Source organism: Myotis daubentonii, chromosome 1 (assembly GCF_963259705.1).
Source record: "Myotis daubentonii chromosome 1, mMyoDau2.1, whole genome shotgun sequence".
Lineage (NCBI taxonomy): Eukaryota > Metazoa > Chordata > Mammalia > Chiroptera > Vespertilionidae > Myotis > Myotis daubentonii.
In genome coordinates, this window is record NC_081840.1 from 136,195,577 (window position 1) to 136,223,235 (window position 27,659).

The 27,659-nt window shown below is 42.5% G+C and overlaps 1 long non-coding RNA gene and 1 pseudogene across 1 annotated transcript; both read right to left on the reverse strand.

Annotated features, from left to right (window-relative positions):
- Positions 1-19,273: 19,273 nt before the first annotated feature.
- LOC132213763 (ribonuclease H1-like) lies at positions 19,274-20,310 on the reverse strand (annotated as a pseudogene).
- Positions 20,311-22,435: 2,125 nt separating this feature from the next.
- LOC132226818 (uncharacterized) lies at positions 22,436-27,386 on the reverse strand. The gene is made up of 3 exons (XR_009451076.1): positions 27,278-27,386; positions 22,699-22,797; positions 22,436-22,598 (listed from the first exon to the last, which is right to left on the reverse strand). It is a non-coding gene; the product is annotated as an uncharacterized LOC132226818 (long non-coding RNA).
- Positions 27,387-27,659: the final 273 nt, after the last annotated feature.

Genomic DNA, 27,659 nt, shown 5'->3' on the forward strand with positions numbered 1-27,659 from the left:
CTCAACTGATCTCTGCATGTCTGCTTCTCTCTGCCACTACCAACTTGCTTATTGTCACTCTCATCTGTCTGTCTTACATACTTTCTATACATAGGTTTCCCTGTTCACAGGTCCTATTTACTCATAATATTGTCCTTATCAATTCAACTGGCCATGGCCACATATGGCCCCTACTGCTTCTCTTCTTAGCATTTTTTCATCTTCATCTCCCACAGATAACAGCCTTATTCTTTCCCTATTTCTAGTTCAGAAACTACATGCTGATCAGCCCAGCTCACCTTTTCACAGCTGGGTCATTTGGTTCACCTCTTTGTTGTCTAAGCCGCTACGGAGGAAATGAGGAGGGGCTGAGATGAGATCACAGGCATAGGGACCTGCCCTACCTCACAGGCTGTGGTCATGGTAGGCATTTGATGGCCCGAGCCATCGAAAATACAAAGGGAAGCTCAAGAACAAAAACAAGTAAGGGGCTAGACTCATTTTTTAAATCTGGATATCACTAAAGACCAATATTTGACCACAGATAAGATGTGTCTGCAGTGGGGCTGTTCCCTTTTAGATTAAATTTAAAATTGATTATATATATACAAATATATATATATGTCTTTTCACATTTCAAGAAGCAAAAGTAAAAAGAACAAAGTCATAATGACCTCAGAAGAAAGCTCCAAGCCCTTAGCAGTTGGAAAGTGGCAAGTTCTAAGCAACCATTGGAAGACCTGTGCGTGTGCTGTGCTGTCCAATGGAAATATGGTGAGAGCCACAAATGTGCACCACGTGTGCCATGGAAGAGTTTCTGGTAGTTACATTTTAAAAAGTAATTTTTTAATGAATGGGATCATTTACATCCTTTATTTTCGTACTAAAGCTCAAAATCCAGTGTGTGTTTTATACTTACTGCTCCTCTCCATGTGGACTAGCTACATTTCACATCTTCATAGTCACTGCTGGCCACTTGGACACCATAGTACTTGTTCTGCCTAAGTCAGGAGAGCAGGTAGCACAAATAGGGTCAGGACCAAAGAAGGGGGCAGGGGTGAGGTTCACTTGCTCTGCAGGGCTCCAAGCAGGAGTGGGGCCATTACCTGGGGGCCATTCACCAGGGACAGCACACCCTGCTGAAGTCAAAACTGCTATCTATGAGTTTGGTTTTGCTTGTTTTGTTAGTTCACTTGTTAGTCTTTGTTTTATATTCCACATATGAGTGAAATCATATATGTGTTGTTTTTTGGGTTGTTGGGTTGGTTTTTTTTGGTCTTTGTCTGACTTCACTTAGCATAATACTCTCAAGGTACATCTATGTTGTTGCAAATGGAGACACACAACAGAATGGTGGTTACCAGAGAAGGGGATCGGGGGGAGGGTGAAGAGGGACAAATATATGGTGATGGGAGGAAACTAGACCTCTAGTGGTGAGCACTCAATAGAGCACACAGATGTCGAATGACAATGTTGTACACCAGAAAATAATATATTCTTATTAACCAATGTTACTCCAATTAATTTAATTTTTTTTAATTGCCAATACTCTCACCTCCAAGCATGGCAGCCAGAACCTGGAGCCAGGCAGCCAGGAAAAGCAAGCCATGGCATCAGGGTGCAGATGAATAAGTCACCCTGAAGGGAAGGGGGAAAGAAGGCAGAAGATGGGAAAGGAAGACCATGAAGAAGGGAAGGAAAGGAGAGAGGGATGGAAGAGGCAAGGGTAGCAACCACAGTGCAAGAGTGAGTTTGAACAGCACCCAAAAGGGCACCAATGATGTGTGAAAGGGAGCTAGAGAGCAGGAACCTCTGAGCCTGCCCGTCAGGGACCACAGAGGAGAAGAAAGGGAGGGGCCACTAAACTCAGGGCAGCCTCCGCAGGCACTGAGCACAGTGCAGCTAAGTCAGCGGGCCCAGAAATGCAGTTCATAAAAATCATGTGCCTGGAAAAATCAACAGAGCAACCTCAAGGACAAGTGCCATTTATGCAGCTGACAAAAGAAGAATATGTCTTGTTGTAATCAACAAATCAATTCAGTTGATTAATCTACATGCGCTCCTCGAAATGAGCTTCATGTGAAGGCCTCACAGAAAACTGTTGCTGGGCAGGTGATTTTTCATGAGTGAAGAAGAGAAGGCCTGCCCCAGTGAAAACTGAGCTAGTAGATCAAATGAAATGACCAACATTTCTTTTCTCATTTTTTCCTTGGTCACGATTTTCATTTTCAGTGGACTATGGGTTCAAGCTCATCAGAAGATGTGTTCCTGTTTCAAACACTGCGGCACAATGTCTTGTGGCTAACCTATATGAGAAGCAACTCACGATGAGGCACTGGTTTGCTGCTCAGTAAAGGTGTTTGGGATCTTACTGAAAGATCTGGAAGATTTTTTTTCTTCATTTACAATGATGCCTGCAAAAAGTCAGTATGGCCCAACCGATGTGGCTCAGTGGTTGAGCATCAACCTATGAACCAACAGGTTGCTGGTTCAATTCCCGGTCAGGGCACATGCCCAGGTTGTGGGCTCAATCCCCAGTGGGAGGAGGGAGGACGGGGGAGGGGAGGCATGCAGGAAGAAGCCAATCAATGATGTTTCTCTCTCATGGATGTTTCTATCTCTATCCCTCGCCCTTTCTCTCTAAAAACCAATAAAAACATTAAAAAAAAAAAAAGTCAGTGAGGCATCTGCTCCTTACCGTTTTACAGATGCCCATAGTACCAACATGACCATTAGCAATGGGTGCCAGGGCAAGTAGATGTTCTTGGGCACGAGTATCATAAATTAAATGAAGTAAATGGAACAGAGTGCATGGAGACAGGTGGAGAAAAGAGCCATCATTATATAATAAAGAAATTTGAGCCCCTGCTGCTATAGCAGCTTCATCCAATAAAAATAGGTATTAAACCTAAAAAAAAAAAAAAAGCCAACAGAGATATAATGTCACGGAGAACCTCTTAAAAATTAAACTGGAAAGGTAAAACATGATGTTTCTGATATTTTGTTAAGTGAAAAAGAACAGCTTATGAAAACATGTGTTCACTATGATCTCATTTTTGTTAATTTTATATGAGTAAATGTGCTCAGAAAACGTTAGACTGGTGTACACTAAAACACCAGCAGAGGTGGGATTATAGGTGGCTTATATTTCCTTTCTAGGTATATTTTCTACAATAAACACTATTTTCATAAGATAACTCTTCTACCAAGCATAAGGATGCTTTGTTTTTGAGATTGGCGTCTAACATTATCCCCACCCCTCTACCCCACTCAGGCTCCATCTGACTCAAGAGCAGCCATTAACAGTAGCAGCTCTACTTGTCACTTAAATGGTCTCTCATTTGCTTCCTTAGAGAGAAAGGTGGAACAAAGAGGAAGTAATGACCAGTTTTCAGGACAGATTTTAGGGTGTGGGCTTTTGCTTTGTTCTGGTCACATTTTAAAGAATGTGCCTGGTAACACCCAAGCTTTTCACCCCACAAATCTTGTTCAGGCTGCTAATATGAGACTGAGGGTGTGGAGAGGTCACTGTTCCCAGAGACTGCTCAGACCTGCTGGGCAAAAGCTGATGGGAGAGAAAAACAGGTCCCACCCTCTCCTGGGACTCCTGGGGCCAGGGAATAGAGGCGGGTGGGGCTCCTGAAAACTCACCAGCCAGCTAAGGGCATAGAATGTCAACTTCTTTCTACTTCATTTCCTCAGACCCTATGACAATCACGGCCTGTATAAAATTCCATGCAGCAGATTTTGCTATTTGGAAAATTCTCATGTCTGACCTTTGTAGACCTTCCATTTTGTCTTCAGCTGAAAATGGGAAATTCAATTATATTCCTGCCTCTGCCTGAATTCCCAAGGAAGCATGCTAAAGGCGGCAGAGGTTTTGTCCACAGTGGCTTCAATTTCTGGTGAAAGAACTTCAGATTTGTAATTCCCATTTGCATCTCTCTAAACTCCCATCATTTAGTAAAACAGCAAAGCCAAAATTTTAAGTAATTAAAAATTGTTTTATAAAAGATGTTCTTTTAAGTGTTGATAATGGTTGTTGCTGGATGATAGAATTTTTTCTTCCCTCTAGCTCTCTCTCACACACACACATCCCTGATGCTATGTTTTCTAATTTTTCTAGATGCACGTCCACAGGCAACAAGTCTCTCAATCTCTAATTATCTGAGTAAGTTTTTACTTCTCTTTCACTTTTGAAAGATAATTTCCCTGGATACAGAATGTTAGATTGGTGGTTTTGTCTTTCAACCGTTTAAATATTTTACTCCACTCTTCTTTCTTGCATGGTTTCTAAAGAGAAGTCCAATGTAATTCTTCTCTTTGCTCCTCTATGGGCAAGGGTTTTTCCCCCCTCCAGTTTCTTTCAAGATTTCTCTTTGCTTTTCATTTCCTGCAATTTAAATATATGTCTAGGAGCAGGGGTTTTTTGTTTTGTTTTTGGTAATTATCCTACTGGTGTTCTATGAGCTTCCTAGATTTGTGTTTTGGTGCCTGATATTAAACTGAAGAAATCTGCAGTCATTATTGCTTTAACTGTTGTTTCTGTTCCATTCTCTTTTTCTTCTCCTGTTGGTATTCCCTTGACACATACATTATAACTTGTAGTTGTCCCAGAGTTCTTAGATGTTTTGTTTTATCATTTTTATTCTTTTTCATCTTTGAAATTTAGTTTTGGAAGATTCTATTGACATTTCTTCACAGATTTTTTTCTTTAGCCATGTCTAGTCCATCAAAGGCATTCTTCATTTCTGTTACCATGCTTTTTATTTCTAGCACTTCCTTTTGATTTAATCTTAGATTCTTCACCTTTCTGCTTATATTACCCATTTGTTGTTGCATGTTGTCCACCTCTTTCGTTAGGGCCATTAACATATTAATCATAGTCGTTTTAAATGTCCAGTCTGATTATTCCAACATCTCTACCATATCTGAGCTCAATTCTGAAGCTTGCTCTGTCTCTTCAAACTATGCTTTTTGTCTTTTAGTATGCCTTGTAACTTTTTGTTGGAAGCGGGGCATGATGTCTTAGGCAAAAAGCTTGAGGTAAAATAAGCCTTTATTGTGAGGATTTTTTTGTTAATGTGACTAAGAGTTAGATTGTGCTGGCTTTTTGCTATAGCCATAGGTGTCAGAAGTTGAAATTTCCCCTGGTATCCTATTTTTGTCTCTCTTGTTGTCTTTGGGTTTCTCTTCTTAAATAAGGTCTGAGAGTTAAAGTTCTTTCAGTAGTGTTTCCCTGTTATTATACAGAAGGCCTATGGATGCATTAGTCGAGTGTGGGGGAGGAGAAGCATTCTATGGTCCTAAGATTAGGTCTCCGTCTTTTCGTGAGAATGTCCCCCCTAGCTGTGACCTACACAAGTACTTCTTATATAACTTCCCTTCCCTTAGGTGAACTGGAGTTGGCTTTTCCCTTTCCCCAGGGTAATTAGGCTCTGATAAAATAGTTTCTCTTGAAGTCAGGTCTTATTAAGAAGAAGAGAATGTTCTAAGTTTATTTCAAAATGGCTTCATTTTTCTGCTCCTCCTATCAGAAGCATAAGGGGATTTTCCTTTGATCTTCATTGTGAGAACTGGTAGGGCTCCTGGAGGTAAAACTCACAAAAGTATAAGGGCTCCTAAGATCAGGTCCCACTAGAGCAGTGGTTCTCAACCTTCTGGCCCTTTAAATACAGTTCCTCATGTTGTGACCCAACCATAAAATTATTTTCGTTGCTACTTCATAACTGTAATGTTGCTACTGTTATGAATCGTAATGTAAATATCTGATGTGCAGGATGGTCTTAGGCGACCCCTGTGGAAGTTGTCATGTAAGACTCTCTTATCTTTCCCCAAATCCAGATAGCATTTATGCGATCTGGAATTCTAAGGAAATCCCAGTGCCTCAGCATTGTTCTCACAAGTGTGTTATAAAAACAGTTGTCATTTCTAGCTAAGACTTGTCACAGTTTTGAAATTAGTATTTCTTATACAATTTACAAATCTGATCTATTCCTTCTCAAAGTTTAACATGTTATAATAGCAATACATACAAAATGTAATCATAGCAAAATGTTTATGAAATTAAAACATGTAATTAGTGAATATATAATGAAATCTTAATTATTCATGAGTTGAAAAATAACAAAGAAACTCAAAATTACTATTTTATAGGAGATATCTTAGTACCTATCCTATCTAATAAAAGAGAAACATGGTAATTAGCCATAACTTCGCTACCCTTCCCATTGGCTAATCAGGGAGATATGCAAATTAACTGCCAACCAAGATGGCTGCCGGCAGCCAGGCAGCTGAAGCGAACAGGGAGGCTTGCTTGCTCCAGTGAGAGAGAAAGCCAACGTTCCCCGCCTGCCGCTGCTGGGCTCTGAGCTTGCACTCTAAGAAACATTGTTACAAATATAGAAGCTAAACAAAACCCCAGAAACCTGCTTTCAGCCAGCCAGGATCTCAGAGCTGGAGTTGCAACAAAGTTTCGAATACAGAAGGTAAACAAAGTCCAGAAACCTGCTTTCAGCAGCCGAGATCTGAGCTAAAGCCGGCTCTCAGCTCCAGTGACAGCCATAGAACATAAATAAATCCCAGAATTAAAAAAAAAAAAGGAAAAAAGGAGAGGCTGGGAGCTTCAGTCACCCGCCAGCCTAAAAATGGCCCTCAGCCCCTCACCCAGGCTGGCCAGGCACCCAAGCGGGACCCCCACCCTGATCCAGGACACCCTTTAGGGCAAACCAGCTGGCCCCCACCCATGCACCAGGCCTCTATCTTATATAGTAAAATGGTAATATGCCTCCCAGCACTGGGATCAGCGGAGCCGTGAGACCTCCCAGCACCGGGATCAGCGGAGCCACGAGGCCTCCTGGCCACTGGAGCAGCGTGACAGGGGGCAGCGCCCAAACCCCCTGATCGGCCCTGCTCTGTGCCTGATAGGGGGGAGCTCCCCAACCCCCTGATTACTTATAATAGAGGGAGGCAGTTTTAAAGATGTTTGGTTCAGGTGCATCCACAGGTATTCCTACACAATTTGCCAATTTCCCACTTGGGTTCCCACCTCAGGCATTCCTAAACCTGACAGAGCATTATACTTCTGGAATGCTCATGATATGTCAGGCACTAATCTAATCATCTCACACGCATTGGCGAATTTACTCCTCACAAGAACACCAGTAGCATTATGATTTCCACTTTACAAAGGAGGAAAATGAGACATGTGGACAGTAAGTAACTTTCCCCAAACCACACAGCTGAATCTGCAAGAATCTGAGCTTAAACCTGGGCCACCTGCCTTAGGAGTTTGGATTTTTTTTTTCAATTATAGTCGACATACATTAGTTTCATATAGTTGACATATATTAGTTTCAGGTGGGCAACATAGTGGTTAGACATTTATATACCTGACAAAGTGATCACCCTGGAGTTTGAATTCTTACCCACTGTTTAATGTTGAAACTTTATAGGACCTGGATACCAGGGTAGGAAGTCAGAGCCAAGATTGTTCCCATCAATGGAAGCTCTTATCTTTTGGAATGTCTATCCCATTGCCAGAACAGTACCTGGCATTGCTAATGGGAACTTTTGTTGTTATCTTGGCATAGGTAGGAAAGGCCTGTTCAGCAAGAAGAGTATGAGCCTATCATCTGCTACTGACTTTTGTACTCGAATTTTGTAATTATTTGACCATATGCCCAAAGCCTTTGACAATAGGTACATTTAAAAAGTCTTATTGTTTTTAGCTGCAGGCAGTCTATACAGTGAGTCATTCTTATCAAAAAACAAATCCCATCAACTTCAGGATCATTTTTCCCGCCCCTCCCTTTGGAGGCCCCACAAGTTTTCCCACAAAACATTTGATGATAGAAAACTTCCCCAACTTGTAAAACTGGAAATTGAGCAGGAGATCTGGGGGCTGTGGAAGGCACTGGCAGAGTGACAGCCAAACGTCTGTGAAGCCAACACTTCAAAAGTTCTCTTTCATGGGCTCAGCGGGAGCACTGTGGGGAGGAGAGCTATTGATTGCTCGTCTCAAAGAGGCCCCAAGTTTTTTGTTTCTTTAGTGACTTATGCAGTAGAGACTGTTTTATATCGTTCTCTGGAAGAAATTGACTTTGAGGCAGTGCCTCCAATTTGACAAAGGTGTATTTTTTTTAATCCCATTGTGATAAGCACCAGGAATAAAATTGTATAGGACAAAATTCCTGACCTCAACGTGCTCACAGTCTAAAAACAATGAAACAGGTAAAATATACAAACAATCTCAATACCAATGACATGCTATGAGAGCCTCCTAGAGCAGTGGTCGGCAAACCGCGGCTCTCGAGCCACATGCGGCTCTTTGGCCCCTTGAGTGTGGCTCTTCCACAAAATACCACGTGCAGGCACGCACGTACAGATTTGTGGAGTGAAAGAAGATATAGTGTCGAGGATTGAGAAAGGTATGTTGAGATGGTTTGGACATATAGAGAGGATGAATGAAAGGAGATAGACGAAACAAGTATACGAGACGAGTGTGGATGGGAGAGTTGGAAGGGGTTGACCTCAGCGAACGTACCTCAATCAGATTAAGGACTTTTTAGCAAAGGCCAGCTTAGGAGTACCCTAATTAAGTTAATAACAATGTACCTACCTATATAGTTTAAGTTTAAAAAATTTGGCTCTCAAAGAAATTTCAGTCGTTGTACTGTTGACATTTGGCTCTGTTGACTAATGAGTTTGCTGACCACTGTCCTAGAGGGTCCGCCTTTGAGGGTGGACCTTACTCCAGCTATTATATTTGTTCCTATTGAAAAATGTAGTTTCTCAGCCTTAGCTGGTTTAGCTCAGTGGATAGAGCATCGGCCTACAGACCATAGGGTCCCAGGTTTGATTCCCATCAAGGGCACAAACCTTGGTTTCAGGCTCCTCCTCTGCCCGGGCCCTGGTCGGGTTTCATGCAGGAGGCAACCAATTGATGTGTTTCTCTCACATCAATATTTCTCATTGTCTTCTCTCTCTCTTCTACTCACTCTAAAAATCAATGGAAAAATATTTTCAGGTGAGGATTAAAAGAAAAGAAGAAGAAGAATGTAGCTTCTCAGAACTAAAATACATTCTTAAATATTTAAAGTCTACAAAACAGTTACAAGAAATACTGTAAGATCTAGCAACCATTTTTTTAATAGAAATTATTGAAACAAGTAAGCATTTATGCCAAGGGCAAGGCATGTAACTATTATACAACAAATTATCAAATAGTACAGACTTTGATTTTTTCATTACTAATTTGAAACCAATTACTAATTTTTATTACTTTGTGTTCAATAATTTGATTTGTATAACTTTATAGGATGGTTTTGGAATCTTTGTTCTTATTAAAGAAATAAAATATACTAACTTAAATGTTCTTTACTTAAGGGAAGGGCACATTTTTCTAAGTCTCACAAAGCCATCCTCCGGGCCAGCAGCAACCCTGGGAAGGGAGCCAAGCATGGAGCAAGAAGCAAGTCCTGTGCCCATCCTGAGGCCACGTGCAGCTTCTCCTGAGATCTATTCTTACACAATTAGCACACGAGCCCATAAACTCCCTTTTTGCATAGGCTACTGTGGTTGGAGTTTTCAATCACTGACTTCCAAAAGGATCCTAACTGTGACAGCAACATGGTGAGCTTTCAGTTCAGGGAAATCAGACAGTCAGCTAATGTCATGTCCAAGAAAAAGAATGGGGTGAGTCACATAAGGCAGCACAATGGTGATGGACTTAACAGGTGGGCAGCAGCTAGACTGGATAGATGGGACCTGGGGAGATAAATGGGACATAATCTAAACTGACTCCTATTTCTAAGCACCATTTATAATTTCATAAATTATTAGCAGATAACATTTGAAGTTTCCTAAGCCTGCCTCACTCTCTTTTCTTCTATCAGGGTTATTGTCAGATCACTCCAGTCACTCTAGAACAGTGGTTCTCAGCCTTCCTAATGCCGCGACCCTTTAATACAGTTCCTCATGTTGTGGTGACCCCCAATTTCATTGTTACAAATTGAACATAATTAAAGCATAATGATTAATCACAAAAACAATATGTAATTATATTTGCGTTTTCTGATGGTCTCAGGCGACCCCTGTGAAAGGGTCCTTCGACCCCCAAAGGGGTTGCGACCCACAGGTTGAGAACCGCTTCTCTAGAAGTTTCAGGTAGATGCAGTTATCCTTATGAAAGGAAGAGCTCCATTTTTTAATTTTTTTTTTATTTTGAGAGACATCACTCAGCAAGATCAAACCACAAGGAAGAAAAACAGACAATAATAAATGAGGAAATACACCTGGCTCAACTTGAGTGACAGCCATAGCATTAACCCTACTTAAGGTGTTTTCTAAGAACATAAATCTCCAAGTCATCAGGGTGATGTTCAGCCTAAAAATCACAACATATCCAAATACACAACATACTCAAGTAATTAACTCAGCTATCTGTCACCAGAAAGGGCTTTATTCCCGCTGAATCTGTGCCATCCATGAACCGCCTCAAACATGAGACAGGTGCTTTCAATGACTAGCTAAATACTGAATGTCAGCCATCTCATTGCATAACTATAATTTCAAGAGTTGAAAAACAAACTCATCTTCACAGTTTTTATATCATGTAACCACATACCTTGCTCCTACTATCCCTAGAGTTTAAAATGAACATGTTATTCTTTTAGCTCTAAGAAATTTGACATTACCAAATATGTTATAATCAAATGTAAATATTGGTAGTATTTGACACCAATTACAAGGATTCTAGAAAATGTCTATAAAATTTATTTCACAAAGGCTATATGTACACACAGCCAAAATTTAAGCAAGTGATTGAAGTTATGCCGGGGTCCAACCCCAGCAGGTCCAGGGGTTCCCAAAGGCGTAGACGGAGTCGGCGAAGAAGGAAGGACACAGAGACAGTGTTCAGTTGATCAGCAGCCTAGCCAGGATCTCCAGCCAGGATCTCCAGCCAGGATCTCCAGCCAAGTTCTGGTCTGGATCTCCAGAGAGGTTCTGCTGTTTATTGTCTTGTTACATCCGTATTTATACCAGTTGATTTTAATCCTGTCAATTTCTATTACAAAGGTTAGGGCGTTTCTTATCTCCATTCCAGGGAGTAAAGATTATGTAGCTTAAGCATGATTGTTTGTAGGTAAAGTGATTAACTACCCGCCTGGCACTTAGTTAAGGAGTTTAGCCCCTCCCTAACTTCAGGGAAAAATCCCTACCTGGGGAAACAACCTTTCTCGGAGAGGTGACCTTGGTTAAAACACACAGAGCTAAGGGGAGCAAACATGTTAAGAACAGTATGCTCTATACGCCAGGTCCCTTGAAACATATGCTGTGCAGATGTTTCTATCCTGCAGCGACTGTGTCAAGCAGCAAGGATGGACCGGCTCCTGGCAAAGTTATACCCGTACATAACTCTCCAGAGACTGGTCTGTTTGTTTCATTGACTTCAAACTGGCACTATTGATGCTGGCCATCGCTCTTTATTTTCGAATCTCTCTACTCCATCGGCTTCAAGGACACGTTCGATTTCTGTCCTGTACTAGGACTCTTCTTAAACAAATTATTTGGAGGGGAAATCTTTTAAACCACTCATTGATGTCACTTTGACCCAGTCTCATAATTGTCTACTCTGTGAGAAATACAACTAAGCGTTCCTTTAAAAGCTCAGGATCGTGTTTTAAATTGTTTCTTTATAATCCTATCCTTTCTTTCATACATGCCCAAGCTTTGATGCTAAGGAAATGCACAGCAGCATTTTTTTTTATGAAGTGCAATTTTCTAGGATGGTATTTCATTTTCTCACATTTCCAGTTAGCAGTTATGATAGATCTCATACTTACAAACCAAAAGCATGATGAGGCTACACTGGCATAGATTCTTCTAAAAATAATGACATATTTAATTTTGATCTTCTACTTGTGAAGAGTTATTTCTCTTGTGGTGAATTTTATCACACGGTTTTCCACAGCCATGGCGCCCAGCCCTGGCTATGCCTCAGAATCCCTGTGAGGTTGTTTAAACATACAGATGCCCGAGGTCTTGCTGCCAGAAATTTTGAGTCTGTAGCAAGCATTTGTATATTTAAAAGCTCCACAGGTAATTTTGATGGGCAGCCAGCACTGAGAACTGCTGTTCTACAATATGTCTAAGAGCGTTTCTTCTTAGGGAATGGAGTATAAAGATGAAGGAATTTCCCAAGTTTTGAAAGCAGCAATTCACTATTGACCCACATTTTAATGTAATGACTCAACGGAGAAGGGGCTATGTAAGCAAGATCTGGAGAAAAAGGAAGACAACGTTTTTTCATTGTAGAGTACTACATCCCAGTTGTCACACCTTTTTGGAACCTTCTCAGATCCCTGACTTCTTCCCTGTGACACAGCTGCCTGCTACCCAAATGCCCCCAAGTCCTTAGCCTGCTGGGATCCCCTTGTTCTCTGAGATCTTAATAAACATGACTTAAACCCCGTTCCTTCACAGGGAAAACTCAAAGACCTTTCCCTTCTCTTTGGGATTTATGGGAAGGATACACAGGGTGGCAGAACTTGGCATTTTTCCTAGGCTATTTAGTCTTTAAGTCCACTCAGGCTGCTACACCAAAAATACCATAGATTTTGTGACTTAATCAGCAAACATTTACTTCTCACAGTTCTGGAGGCTGAGAAGTCCAAGAGCAAGGTGCTGGCAGACTCGGTGTCTGGTGAGAGCCCACTTCCTGGGTCATAGGTGGCCATCTTCTCACTGCAGCCTCACCTAGGAGAAGTGATGAGCAAACTTGCTGGCGTTTCTTTTATAAGGGCATTATTAATCCCATCCACAACGACTCCATATTCACAACCTCCCAAAGCTCCCACCTCCAAACGCCATCACACTGAGGGTTAAGCTTCAACATATGGATTTGTGGGAACGCAAAGATTCGTTCCGCAGACGTCTCCAATGCCCTGCTTCCTCTGGATTCCCTCCCCTGCTTTCCTGGTTTTACCTCTGTGTGTGCTGCCCCTTTTCTGTGCCACCCACACCACTGGATGCAGCTTTGGCACCCCCTTCCCTACAATACCACCGTCATGAAGGAGGAGGATAGCAGACATGAAAGTTTCCGGAAACAGAGATGGGTTACAGGAGTAGAGCATGGCTGAAATTCCAATTGCAATACTAGGAATCTTTGTTCTAAAAGTCCCTTGGCCATTCTTGCCCCAGGATCTCCTCTGTCTCCATTCCTCTCTATAGAGCCCTTCCCACAGCCATGTTGCTTTCCTGCTGTCCCATCCACTCCCTTCCAGCTGCCAGCCCCAGCTGCCAGGGAGCCTGCTCTACAATGGGCCCTCCCCTCTCCTTCCCTGAAACACCATCAAGTTATCTGATAATCCAGAGTTACCATTCTCTCTCTCAGGAACTTTACTACTCTCTGTTAAACTAATATTTTCTGTCCATTAAACTTATCTCCAAACACCTAATTGAAATGGACCTGAATTAATCATCAGATTTTTAAAAAATCTGTTAGCTTCTTTGAACTGTTGAAAGATTCAATAAATAAAAACAAAGAAGTCTTATCACAAATCTCTTAAACACCCCCCCCCCGGCTTTGCTAATTGCATTTAGAATTTTGATTCTCTCACACCACAGTCATGTGCTGCAACATTTATGACAATGGACGGGGTGAGGGAAGCCTGATTTGTAGCAGCACTCCGAGATATCAGGACTGCCACCAAGGCCAATTTCAAGCTCCTACGTGGTGTTTGCTTAACACCCCGGAGGGAAGAAGGCACCGTCAGCGCTCTCAGAAGAGTGGCTGCAGCATATCCTGGGCCAGCTCACATCAGTGACCGTTAATGCGGGGACAAAGGCCAGCCCTCTTGCCTCAGCCGGAAGACTCTCTGAAGGGCCATCCTCGCCCCAGAGTCCCGGGGGCACATGCAACTTCACTGCATCCCATTTCTGCCTCCGCCCATCCTGCTTCCCTCCCTGCTCTGCAGACACTGCTCCCAGGAGCGCTCCTGGGGCAGCAGTCTCCTGGAGGCCCAGGATCTCAGGCTACATTTATTTACTGGATTAGTCAAAGCTGATTGTGTGAAGTGACAGATCCCAAGTGTATTTCACAATGGCCATAACTCCAGAGATGTCTGTAAGAGGGTACTCAGAATGTTGTATACTGGCAGGGCGTGGGCATCCACGAATCAGAACAGAGGTCTCTGTGATCAGCCAGCACATCTGGACCAATGTAGGCAGGCATTCTGGATTTTCCAGCAGCTGGCCCATTCTTTCCTACTCCAGAATTGTGTTGGCCATATTCATAGGGACAAATACTAAGGCTAGAGTGCCAAGACACAAGTGGTTATTACTTCAACTACCTGCTCTAATTCACAATAATAGAATACAACTGTGCTTCTCACAAACAGGTCTAATCTCCTTGTCTGGGTTAGGCTCTGCCTCATAATTATATTGTGAGAAAAAAAAAGTTGTTTCCAGATGTACAAAGTGTGATCTTCTTACTTTCAGAGGCAGCATTCTGAAGACCTAACCAAAAGAATCTCCTCTGGGTACATCGAAATTTTTTTTTTTAATTAAATCTTTATTGTTCAGATTATTACATTTGTTCCTCTTTTTTTTTCCCCCCATAACTCCCCTCCTCCCAGTTCCCGCCCCACCCTCCGCCCTCACTCCCCACCCACTGTCCTCATCCATAGGTGCACGATTTTTGTCCAGTCTCTTCCCACATCTCCCACACCCCTTTCCCCCCCCAAGAATAGTCAGTCCATTCCCTTTCTATGTCCCTGATTCTATTATAATCAACAGTTCATTCTGTTCATCAGATTATTAATTCACTTGATTCTTAGATTCACTTGTTGATAGATGCATATTTGTTGTTCATAATGTGTATCTTTACCTTTTTCTTCCTCTTCCTCTTCTTAAAGGATACCTTTCAGCATTTCATATAATCCTGGTTTGGTGGTGATGAACTCCTTCAGCTTTTCCTTATCTGTGAAGCTCTTTATCTGACCTTCAATTCTGAATGATAGCTTTGCTGGATAAAGTAATCTTGGTTGTAGGTTCTTGGTATTCATCACTTTGAATATTTCTTGCCACTCCCTTCTGGCCTGCAAAGTTTCTGTTGAGAAATCAGCTGACAGTCGTATGGGTATTCCCTTGTAGGTAACTGAGTTTCTTTCTCTTGCTGTTTTTAAGATTCTCTCTTTATCTTTTGCTCTTGGCATTTTAATTATGATGTGTCTTGGTGTGGTCCTCTTTGGATTCCTTTTGTTTGGGGTTCTCCGCGCTTCTTGGACCTGTAAGTCCATTTCTTTCACCAGGTGGGGGAAGTTTTCTGTCATTATTTCTTCAAATAGGTTTTCAATATCTTGCTCTCTCTCATCTTCTGGCACCCCTATAATTCTGATGTTGGTACGCTTGAAGCTGTCCCAGAGGCTCCTTACACTATCCTCGTATTTTTGGATTCTTTTTTCATTTTGCTTTTCCGGTTGGATGTTTTTTGCTTCCTCGCATTTCAAATCATTGACTTGATTCTTGCGCTCCTCTGGTCTGCTGTCGGGCGTCTGTATAATATTCGTTATTTCAGTCCGTGTATGCTTAATTTCTCGTTGGTTCCCCAATATAAGATCGAGGGTCTTATTAGTTTTCGTGTAGATCTCATTAAGTTTATCGACAGCTTCTAAACAGTTCTTGAGGGACCTTGAAAGTGTGGTTCTGAACTCTATATCTTCCATTGACAATTTTGTCCTGTTTCTTTGTCTCCGCATTTTGTTATGCTTCCTTGGTGTACCCCCTAGTGGTCTTTGTTCGAAGTCTTATAGTTAAATCTTGATTGTTGTAGCTAATTCCAGGGAGGGTTTGACCTCCAGGCCAAGTGGCTATGAGAATCAGCTGTGTCAGCAGTGAGAGAACTTCTGTCCTCTAGGGAGGTGCTAATCTAGCCTTTGCCTGAGGCTATCCGGCAAATGCCTCTGTGCAGGGCTTGGGCGGGGCGGGTCGCACAGGATCAACAGGGTGGGCCAGAGAGAGCAGTTATGGCGGCCCTCAGTCCTGTCCCCAGGGGCTCTGCCTCTCTGAGTCCCAGCACCCGCTGCAAAGCTGGGAGAGAAAGCTGCACTCGCTCTGACCGAAGCCAGACAGTCCCGCTTCTCCCATTTGAATCTGGGTCCCTAAAGACTCGCCCGGATCTGGTGCTCAGAGTCTGCGACTCCCTCCCGATTGAAAACCGCCAACCGCGCCCTCCGCCGCCAGCCCGCTCCGCGCACTCCGCACCTCAGAATTTGACTTCACCACTGCGCCTCCTCTGAGTGTCCGTGTGCATTTCTCTTTCCTCCTAGTTGTAGGACTTCCACTCAGCCAGCGTTCCTGTGGTTCTGGGTGATGTCCGTTCCGTGTTTTAGTTTCACTTTTGAAGTAGTTGTTCAAAGCAGCAAACTCCAGCGTTAACCTATGCCGCCATCTTGGTTCTCCCGGGTACATTGAAATTTATCTTGGAGCATAACTGGCACATTTACATTCATGGGGAGGAAGCCCAAAATATCCAGGTTTTGTGGGCCCTGAGGCTTATGCAATTCTGGAGCACTTCTTTAAGGAAAAGAATACAAAATCATAAATACTAAACAAATGTGAACATAAATATGTATTTTTTGTTTTGTTTGGGGGGGGTGTTATTATTATTCTTTATTTATTAAAGTATTACATATATCTTTTCCCCCCCCATTGACCTCTCCCAGGCCACTCCCACCCCCCAGCACATGCCCTCACCCTCCTAAGGTCTGTGTCCATTGGTTATGCATATATGCATGCATACAAGTCTTTTGTTTGATCTCTTACTCATCCCCCACCCCTGCCTTCCTTCTGAGGTTTGATGGTCTGTTCGATGCTTCTCTGTCTCTAGATCTATTTTTGTTCATCAATTTATGTTGTTCATTATATTCCACAAATGAGTGAGATCATGTGATATTTATCTTTCTCAGGCTGGCTCATTTCGCTTAGCATAATGCTCTCCATGTCCACCCTTGCTGTTGCAAATGGTAAGAGTTCTTTCTTTATTACAGCAGATTAGTATTCCATGTGTAGATGAACCACTGTTTTTTAATCCACTCATCTGCTGATGGGCACTGAGGTTGTTTCCAAATCTTAGCTATTGTAAATTGTGCTGCTATGAACATAAGGCTGCATATATCCTTTCTGATTGGTGTTTCTGATTTCTTGGGATATATTCCTAGAAGTGGGATTACTGGGTCAGATGGGAGTTCCATTTTTAGTTTTTTGAGGAAACTCCATATTGTTTGCCACAGTGGCTGCACCGGTCAGCATTCCCACCATCAGTACACAAGGGTTCCTTTTTCTCCACATCCTCTCCAGCACTTATCATTAGTTGATTTGTTGATGATAGCCATTCTGACAGGTGTGAGATGGTACCTCATTGTCATTTTGATTTGCATCTCTCAGATGATTAGTGACTTTGAGCATGTTTGCATGTCTCTTGGCCTTCTGTATATCTTCTTTTAAAAAGTGTTTATTTACTGGTAGGTCCTTTGCCCATTTTTTTATTGGATTGTTTATCTTCTTTTTGTTAAGTTGTATGAGTTCCCTGTAAATTTTGGATATTAGGCCCTTATCGGAGATAACATTGGCAAATATGTTCTCCCATGCAGTGGGCTTTCTTTTTGTTTTGTTGATGGTTTCTTTTGCTGTGCAGAAGCTTTTTATTTTGATGTAGTCCCATTTGTTTATTTTCTCTTTAGTTTCCATTGTCCTAGGAGCAGTATTAGTAAAGATATTGCTACAACACAGGTCTGATATTTTGCTGCCTGTGGATTCCTCTAAGATTTTTATGGTTTCCCATCTTATGTTTAAGTCCTTTATCCATTTTGAGTTTATTTTTGTGTATGGTGTAAGTTGGTGGTCTAGTTTCATTTTTTTTTTGTCCAATTTTCTCAACACCATTTATTGAAGAGACTGTCTTGACTCCATTGTATGTTCTTGTCTCCTTTGTCAAATATTAATTAAGCATAATGGCTTAGGTCAATTTCTGGGTTCTCTGTTCTGTTCCATCATTCTATATGTCTGTTCTTGTGCCAGTACGAGGAAGTTTTGAGGACGGTGACTTTGTAATATAGTTTGATACCTGGTATTGAGATTCCTTCTACTTTGTTCTCCTTTCTCAGGATTGCTATGGCTCTTTGGGTTTTTTTTTTTTTAATTCCATATGAATTTTTGGAGAGCTTGTTCTAGGTCTGTGAAATATGCCATTGGTATTTTAATGGGGATTGCATTGAATCTATAGATTGCTTTGAGTAGTATGGATATTTGAATGATGTTGATTCTACGAATTCATGAACATGGTATATTCTTCCATTTGTTATATCCTCCATCTCTTTTTTCAATGTCCTGTAGTTTTCCAAGTACAGGTCTTTTACTTCCTTAGTTAAGTTTATTCCTAGGTATCTTAATTTTTTTGGTGCGATGATAAATGGGATTTTTTAATTTAATTTTTCTTTATATAAGTTCATTATTGGTGTATAAAAAAACCATAGGCCCTGACCGGTTTGGCTCAGTGGATAGAGCGTCGGCTTGTGGACCAAAGGATCCCAGATTCGATTCTGGTCAAGGGCATGTACCTTGGTTACAGGCACATCCCCAATAGGGGGTGTGCAGGAGGCAGCTGGTCGATGTTTCTCCCTCATCGATGTTTCTAATACTCTATCCCTCTCCCTTCCTCTCTGTAAAAAATCAATAAAATATATTTTTTTAAAAAAACATAGATTTCTGGGTGTTAATTTTGTATCCTGCTACCTTGCCGAATTCATTTATTCAGTCTAATAGTTTTTTGATGGAGTCTTTCTAGTGTTCTATGTACAATATCATGTCATCTGCAAATAATGACAGTTTTACTTCTAGTTTTCCAATTTGGATGCCATTTATTTCTTCTTCTTGTCTAATTGCTATGGCTAGCACTTCCAGTACTATGTTGAACAGGAGTGATGAGAATGGGAATCCCTGTCTGTTCCTGTTCTTAGGTGAAATGGTTTTAGTTTTTGCCCATTGAGTCATAAATATGTATTTTTAACAAGAAATTTTTTTTTTACAAATTTCAGAAAATGACAAATATCACAAACACGACAAAAATCTATGACTTATAATAGTTTCATTTTAATTAACTATCTGACACACCTCTCTAAGACTTTTTCCCCTGCATTTTTTTTTTTTTTGGTTGTGTATTCTTTTTTTTTTTTCTTTTCCTTTTTTTTTTTTTTTTTTTGCTTAGCCAAGGTTTATTATCCCATCCTCAGAAAGTCAAGTCCCAGCACTGTGTCCAGGCTGCAGTGAGAGCAATGGGAGCGCAGACGCCCAATCAAGCTGGCTCTCCAGGAAGTTTTACACCTCGAACCCATGACTGTGCAGGTCATCACGGGAGTCAGGACACCAGCTGCTCCTGAGTGGGCGTGGAAGGATCTCTCCCCTCGTTCGGTCTCACCGCTCACACGGGAAGTGACCGATGTCCGAGGGCGCATGGCCACTCAGCCCTCCGCCTGCTTAGCTCCTTCTCTCGCTAGCCTGTCGGCCTCCTCGTTGCCTGCAAATCCCGAGTGACCAGGAACGTGCATCCACTGGATGTCCACGCCCTGGACAAGCCTGTCCAGCTCCATGAAGTCCTCCTTGTTGGTCACCGCCTTCCCGGCGCTCGTCCTCCATCCGTCCTCCTTCCAGCCCTGGACCCAGCTGGTGATGCCTTTGATGGTAAACATGCTGTCTGTGTACAGAACCAGCTTCGTGATGTTCGGAGCCCTGGCTTGTTCTATGGCTTTGCAGGGTGAATTTCTGCTCTTTGGTTTGTCAGTCGCCCAGGAAGTCTAATGCCCACATTTAAAGGGTGGCCGGGCCCTCAGTACACGCCGATGCCCGCGTGCGCCCGCTGGCGCCCATTGCTGCTGCAGCAGCCGTCCGTGTAGACGACGACGTATCCGCCCATGTAAGAGAACGTGTCCTTGCCCACCGGAGGGCTGCCTCCCCGGCCTGCTTCACATGCTTTGCCTGCGGCTCCCGGTTCTCCTCCCCTGCCGCCAGGGGCTCCCGGCATCGCTTGCTGGCTCTCACTTGTGATTCTTGCAGAGCTTATCTGCCCTGTCGATCCAGGGCTCCCCGAGTTCCTGACGAAGGCCCAGGCTTCCTTTTCGGTGGCAAACTTCTTGAACCGGGCGGCGGGGAAGCGGTCCACCTGCGATCTGCACTGGTTCCAGGTCAGGAAGACCCCGGCCTTGCGGCCCCTCCTCAGGGCGTAGAACATGCCGACAGAGCGACTCTGTGTACCGCGCCCAGGAGCCTGGTCATGGCTCGCTCCCTCGGCTTGGCGCTGCCATCGCGCGGAACAAACTCCCGGCGGCTGCTCCAGGAGATGACGTCCTGGTTCCATATTCTTGAAGGCACCAATTTTGTAATGTTTTCACAGAGAGAATACAACAATGAGTCAATGTTTCCTCTAGCATGGTTGATCAAAATTTGTGTTTTATTATTGACTAGAGACTTGGTGCACGAAATTCGTGCACTTGGATGGGAGTCCCTCAGCCCTGCCTGCACCCTCTTGCAGTCTGGAGGGGGGATGTCTGACTGATGGCTTAGGCCTGCTCCCCATGGAGAGTGAGCCTAAGCTGTCAGTTGAACATCCTTAGCACTGCCATGGAGGTGGGAGAGGCTCCTGTGGCCACCACTGCACTAGCCAGCCTTAAGCCCAGCTTCTGGGTGAGCGGCCTCCCCCTCTGCAAGCGCACTGACCACCAGGGGGCAGCTCCTTCACTGAATGTCTTCCCCCTAGAGGTCAGTGCACATCATAGCAACTGGTCGTTCTGCCGTTCGGTTCATTTGCAAATTAGCTTTTTATTATATAGGACTAGAGGCCTGGTGCACAAAATTCGTGCATGTGGGCGTGGGGTTCCCTCAGCCCAGCCTGCACCCTCTCCAATCCGGGACCTCTTGGGCAGGGATCAGGCCTAAGCCAGCAGTCAGACATCCCTCTCACAATCCAGGACTCCTGGCTCCCAATCACTCACCTGCCTGCTTTCCTAATTGTCCCTAACCACTACGCATGCCTACCTGATGCCCCTAACTGCCCTCCCTTGCTAGCCTGATCACCCCAATCACTTCCGCCTCGGCCTCCACCACCGTGACTTTGTCCGGAAGGACATCTAGAAGATGTCTGGAAGATGTCCGGTCTAATTAGCATATTACCCTTTTATTAGTATAGATAGTTTTGAAAAGTTTCAGCCTCACAAATTGATATTGGTAATGTCATGTAAGTTTTTAGGACTGTTGTTAAAATTGAGAAAATAAACTTTATTAGATTTTTTTTCATATAGATTTGAAAGAATATTCTACAGAGGAGCTTATGGCTTCACCTGTGTCAAACTTCTTCCTCTATCTACAGCTTCCCAGAACCTTGAACTGTCCTCCAGTTCCCTCTCATGATTCAATGCCTATCCCTGCACCTTGCTTTCATGACACCAGGTAGTCAATAATATTGGCAGTAAGAGGAAGTTTGTGAAGGTCAGAAAAAAAAGAGCTGCCTTATGTACCCCACAAAATTGTTTTGTTTTGTTTTGTTTTATAATGTAAGGATGAAATGTGAATAGATGTGAACAGCACTTTATAAATAGTTGCTAATTTGTTGTTTTATAAAAGTGTCATATAAATGTAAGCTTTTTTATCATTGTTATTTTTGTGAGGTTAAAAAAAAATACCCTGGGCCCTGGCCAGCATTTATCAGTGGTTAGAGCATCGGCCCAAGCACTAAAGGGATGAAGGGTCGGTTCCCAGCAAGGACACTTACCTGGGTTTCAGGTTTGATCCCAGCCCTGGTTAGGGCGCATGCAGGAGGCAATCAATCGATGTGTCTCTCTCACATAGATCTCTCTCTCTCTCTCCCCCTCCCCTCTCTCCCTCCCTTCTTCCCTCCCTCCCTCCTTTCTATTCTATCTAAAATCAACAGAAAAATTATCCTCAGGTGAGGATTAACAAACAAACAAACAAATACCCTGGGAATTCCTGTTGCATCATTATCTGTGATCTCTTCTCAATCCACCCACATTCTAGAAGCACATATGACAAAACAGTTGGCATAAGCTTGGACAGAATAGAATTGATTCAACTTTTCTTTTTTTAGTTTATAAAGTACATATTAAAATATTGAAAATATTTTCTTTAGGTGGTATCACTGGTGAATGTATGCCTACAGCAATTTATCTAGCTTCCTAAGAATTTCTGTTCAGATCACAAAAAACTCTGGACAAATGAGGAATGGCATATTAGAATTAGTAGGTTTGGCAATTAATTTATTGGAAACATATTTGCATAGTCATTTCTAAAATTCACCCTGCAAGGTTGAGAAAATAAGGTTCTCAGGAATCAAATTCTTCTGACCTTGGAGATTCCTGAATCAACTCATTACTGTGGGGATTAATGGATCTGCATCAATTAATATTTTTCTTGTTCTCTGCAACAAGGATTTGTGATGAAGAAGAATACTACTGTGCTGTCTCTTCATTTCAACGAATCGTGCAGCCATTAGCCAGGCACAGATGGACAAAAGCTCCCACATCAGACCTTCAGAAATCCGAAGTATCTTCCTTAGAGGATTCATAACATGTAAATTAGTGTAAAAAGGACTGGGAAATGCCTTTATAAGAAAGCTCTCCAACTTGTGGACTGAAACCCCTGGGTATTTACCTGGGTAGAATTTCTCACTTCATTTCTCGTTTACCTGAGAGTGGTCAGTAAATAATTTTCTATTTTTGTGGAACTGCAGCAAATGCCTTATTACTGCCTCTGTAATTGAAACAGAAGAGTGGAGCTGAATGACAAAGAAGGAGAAAATAGCATCAGTATTTTGTATGCTAACAATGGCTTTCACAACAGGTCTGAATGCAACCTGTTTCCATATTGACAAAATTGAGTAACTCAGCAAAAATACACAGATAACCCGTCACAAAGAACAGTCATTGTTCTTTTTGACTGTGCCGTATTTGAACCTCCTTCCTGAGTTTGACAGTCTGAAAACTTGGTGACTGTGCCAGATACTTGCTTTCCCAGGCTCCCTTGCAGCCAGTGTCTGGCCGATAACATTGCCCCACCCCCAGATGCTGGCCCAGAGCACAGGAAGCAGCCACCGTGCAGCATGCGCCTTCTCTAATGTCAGTGGCAACTTTGTCCAGGAATAATTCCATTGGACCAAACTATCTGTCAAGTGGATTCCCTCAGAAGCGGACCTTGAGATAAAGATTTAAAGACAAGTAGCTTAATTAGGCTGTGCCCTCAGGAGGCACTAGTCAGGAAGTTGGAGAAGAGACGAAAGCCGAATAGTGAACATGTTACCCTGTGAATATCTGAGGTTCAGGCATGCTGTGACCTCTGGAAGATAGTACAGAACAAACCACAGAGTTATCCCTACTGAGGGATGAGGAATCTGAAATATTTATTCTCTCTTATGAACTGAATGTTTGTATCCCCCAGTGAATTCAACAAAATTCATCTGTTGAAGCCCTAATCCCAGTGCGGGTATTTGTAGTAAGGAAGTAATTAAGGTTAAATGAGGCCGTAAGGGTGGGGCCCTGATCTGATAGGTTAGTGTCCTTATAAAAAGAGACACCAAAGAGCCCTCTCCTCTCTCTCTCTCTCTCTCTCCCTCCCTCCCTCCCTCCCTCCCTCCCTCCCTCCCTCCCTCCCTCCATGCACACTAGGAGGAAAGGCCATGTGAGGACACAGCAAGAAGGAAGCTGTCTTCAAACCAAGAAGACAGCCTTCACCAGGAATTGTTCAACCTTGATCTTGAACATCCCAACCTCCAAAACTGTGTGCAAAAATTTATATTAAGTCACTTATTCTGGTATTTTGTGATGGCAGCCTGAGCGGACCAAGAAATCTTTTGATTCTCATTTGTCCTGAGTCATTAGCACTTCATGACATCCAACCTGCCCCACCTGGGGTGGTGGAGCATTGCCAGAGCAGTCCGCATGCGGAGAATCAGGTACTTCCACAAAGATAAGGGAAGGAGCAGTGGGTGCCAAGGGGCTCTGGTGGGGCATTGATGGAGTCTGCTGCAATGGTGGGCATGAAACAATGACATAATGTTTTATATCAGCAGAAGAGATTTTTCACCATATCTGCTCTGCTCCATCATTCTCATCATTTTTCCTGGTTACTTAGCCTTGCACCAAGGTCTCCGGCCCTCCCAAGGATTCAGAGAGCTACCTCTTAATAAATTACTTTTTTGCTTAAACCAGTCAGTTTCATATCTGCTGCTTGCAACTAAGACTGCTCACTGTACACACTCCAAGTTAAATCTCGACATGAAAACAAGAATTTGAGTCATCTGCATCTTACTATCCAAAATTACAAAAGCAAAGGTGAATAATTCATGGCTAAAACAAGGCAAATTAGCAAATGACTCTGAAAAGAAACTTTTTGCAGAATAAAATTATAACATCTGCCCCAAATATGCATCCAAAGCCTTAATACTTTGTTTTCCATGTTGCCCAGCAATTCTATTTCTTTTCTTTCTTTCCTTTTTTAAAAAATATATGTTATTGATTTTTTACAGAGAGGAAGGGAGAAGGATAGAGAGTTAGAAACATCGATGAGAGAGAAACATAGTTCAGCTGCCTCCTGCACACCTCCCACTGAGGATGTGCCCGCAACCAAGGTACATGTCCTTGACCGAAATCAAACCTGGGACCCTTCAGTCCACAGGCCGACACTCTTTCCACTGAGCCAAACCAGTTAGGGCAGCAATTCTATTTCTAACTAATTGACCTAAGTAAATAATTGAACAAGAACTCAAAGGTGAATGATTTGTATAAATTTTTTTCAAATCATTATATATAACACCAAAAAATTAAAAACAAATTAAAAATCAAGGAAGTTTTTAAATAAGTGACAATATATCTATAGTGGAATACATCCCAGCTATTAAGAGTGACATTGCAGAAGTATGTTTTTTTAAATATATTTTTATTGATTGCCGAGAGGAGAGGGAGAGATAGAAACATCAATGACGAGAGAGAATTATTGAATGGCTGCCTCCTATATACCCCACATAGGGGATCAAGCCTGCAACCCGGGCACATGCCCTGACTGGGAATCAAATCATGACCTCCTGGTTCATAGGTTGATGTGCAACCACTGAGCCACATGGCCAGGTCAGACATACATTTTTAATATGAAAAAAATATTTATGGTTTAAGTAAAAAATCAAGTTAGAGACTCTATATTTAATGGGATTCCATTTTCTAAGAAGAAAGGCATATAAATCTTAGAGAAAAATCTGAAAATATATATAACAATATATTAAAGTTATATTTAGGTGGTAAAACAAAGATGATTTTATTTTCACATTATATTTAAATATATGTATGACTCTTCTATAATAAGCATTAGTCAATCACTTACCAAAATTTGTATGTGATAATAATACCTGCTCTACCTAACTTACAGAAATATGATAGTGTAGGAAAGTATGATTGTCATTAAAAATTTCATAAACATGCAGTGAATATAAACTTTCAGAGGAGAAGATGCATGAGAATCTTCAAAACAATTTAATATATAATTTAACAATGCTTTACTAGGGCTGCTATGATTAATATCAGCAGGCACAAAAATAATGCCAAGACTATGCAATTAGCCATCAAGTGTGAATCAATATGGTTAATTCACTCAGTACTAAAAGTACAAACCTAAGATGTCTTCAGCATCAGTTGCAGCAAGATGTCCTGGAATAACACCAATTATAAGAGATCAAAAAGTTCTGGCTAATAAACAGGCACTGGATAATAAAGATATATATTAATAAAGCAGTGGGTATTACTGCTATCATAATTGGTCTTAGCACTTTTCAAACCTAAGGAGACAGAATTAAACAAGTATCTCTGGCAGAAGAATTAAACAAATGTGTAAATCAAACACTATTAAATTAAATTCTGTTGTCCTGGCAACTCTAGTGCTTTGATAAATAAGTTATTTGACATTTTAACAGAACTTGGAATTTATCCTGTGTGAATGAAAATTCAGAAGTTATTCCTTCTATGTACTTGCCATATGGCCAAAAGATTTCTATCTCAAAAATAAGTTATAGCCATGTAGTTAGCCCCCAGGAACTAAAAAGGTACCAATGAGGTAGCAACTATGGATTGCTCCCCATTATTTCTTATCCCCTAAGGTGTGGACTCCTAGCACCCACAGCCTGCCCTGGGTGTCCCTCCAGGTCTGCTCTTCTCCCTTCCCCACGCTGCTTCATCCTGGGAGCCTGGGAGCTCATGACCTTTGGCTTCCAGTTGGGTGTGCCCCTGCAGGAGATCAGAGGGTGGGAGAAAGGTAAGGCCAGGGATGTTTTTCCCTCGGGCTCCCTCTAAGCAGGCTGGCTGCTTCCCTCAGCCTAGAGTTATAGGGGACAGCAACCCTCTCCCTACAGGCTATCTGTACCTGTGGTACCTTTGTCTCTAGGTTTTGGAAACCACTCACTAACCCAGCCAACCCTTCAGATGTAGGGGTGCTAAGGCTCTGCTGTTACTAGCCACAGGGCACTACATTCTTGTGGATTCCCTATATCCCTCCCAGGGTTGTAAATAGTTGCTTTGTTAAATGCTGCTCAAATTACTCTGTTCCCTGCTGGAACCCTGACTGGTCATGTGCCTCAGGGAAACCTAGCCACAGCACCAATTCCAAGATGCACCATGCTTTGTTTAAGCCTATCAGCACTTCTTATTCCACTGATGAAGGGGTGAACAGAAGATGTGCAATCCAATAAGAGTGAATCTGAGGATTCTGGCTTGAAATTCTAGACCTGAAGCAGTCTCTCTTACAACAGATGATGTTGGCCCCAAGGAACCCAACATTTCAGTGGCTTAACTCAAGACAAATGTATTTCTCGTTCACATAATGTGCCATTAGGGTCAGCACGAGGTGGGAGGGGACCACTCGACAAGCTCATCTCGTTCTCAGGTTGCTTTCGTCCAGTGTCTCCACTATTCCCTGGGCTCTTGCTGCAGATATGGAAAGGGCGGGAACATGAATCAGGCATGGACGTTACATTCATCACCTCCATCACATTCCATTGCCAGAACTAGGTCACACAGCTCCACCTAACTGCAGAGGTCTGGAAGGTGCGGTCAAGCTGTGTGACAAGGAAGAAGACAAGAGAGTGTGGTGAACCCCTGGCCGGCCTCTATTTCACCCCTCCAGCAAGGGCTGGCTGCATCAGTTAGGACTGCCTTCAGCAGCATGTAACCAAAACTGAACCCCAGTGACTTACCCAAATAAGGGCTTTTTATAGAACAAGGAATTTGGGCATAGGCAAGTCAGAGCTGCTCCAGGAACCAGACTTCTCCTTAGTTTGCAGGACAGCTTTAGGCACTCTGTCCAAAGTCCAGGAAGGAAGAAGGGAGAAGGCCCAGTGCAAAGGACAAAAGGAACATATCTAACAAGTTTGGTCCCTTTTTAAAAAAGTTTTCTGGAGGCCCATTTCAGCAGACTGTCTCTTTCATGGCCATACTCCCATCAAGGAAGCCTGGGTAGGGTTACCAGGTAAAATGCAGCATGTTAGGTTAAACATGAATTTCCTATAAACATACACATTTTCGTGTAGAGTATGATGTCCCCTGCTGGGCATCCTGTTTTTGTTTTTGCTAAATCTG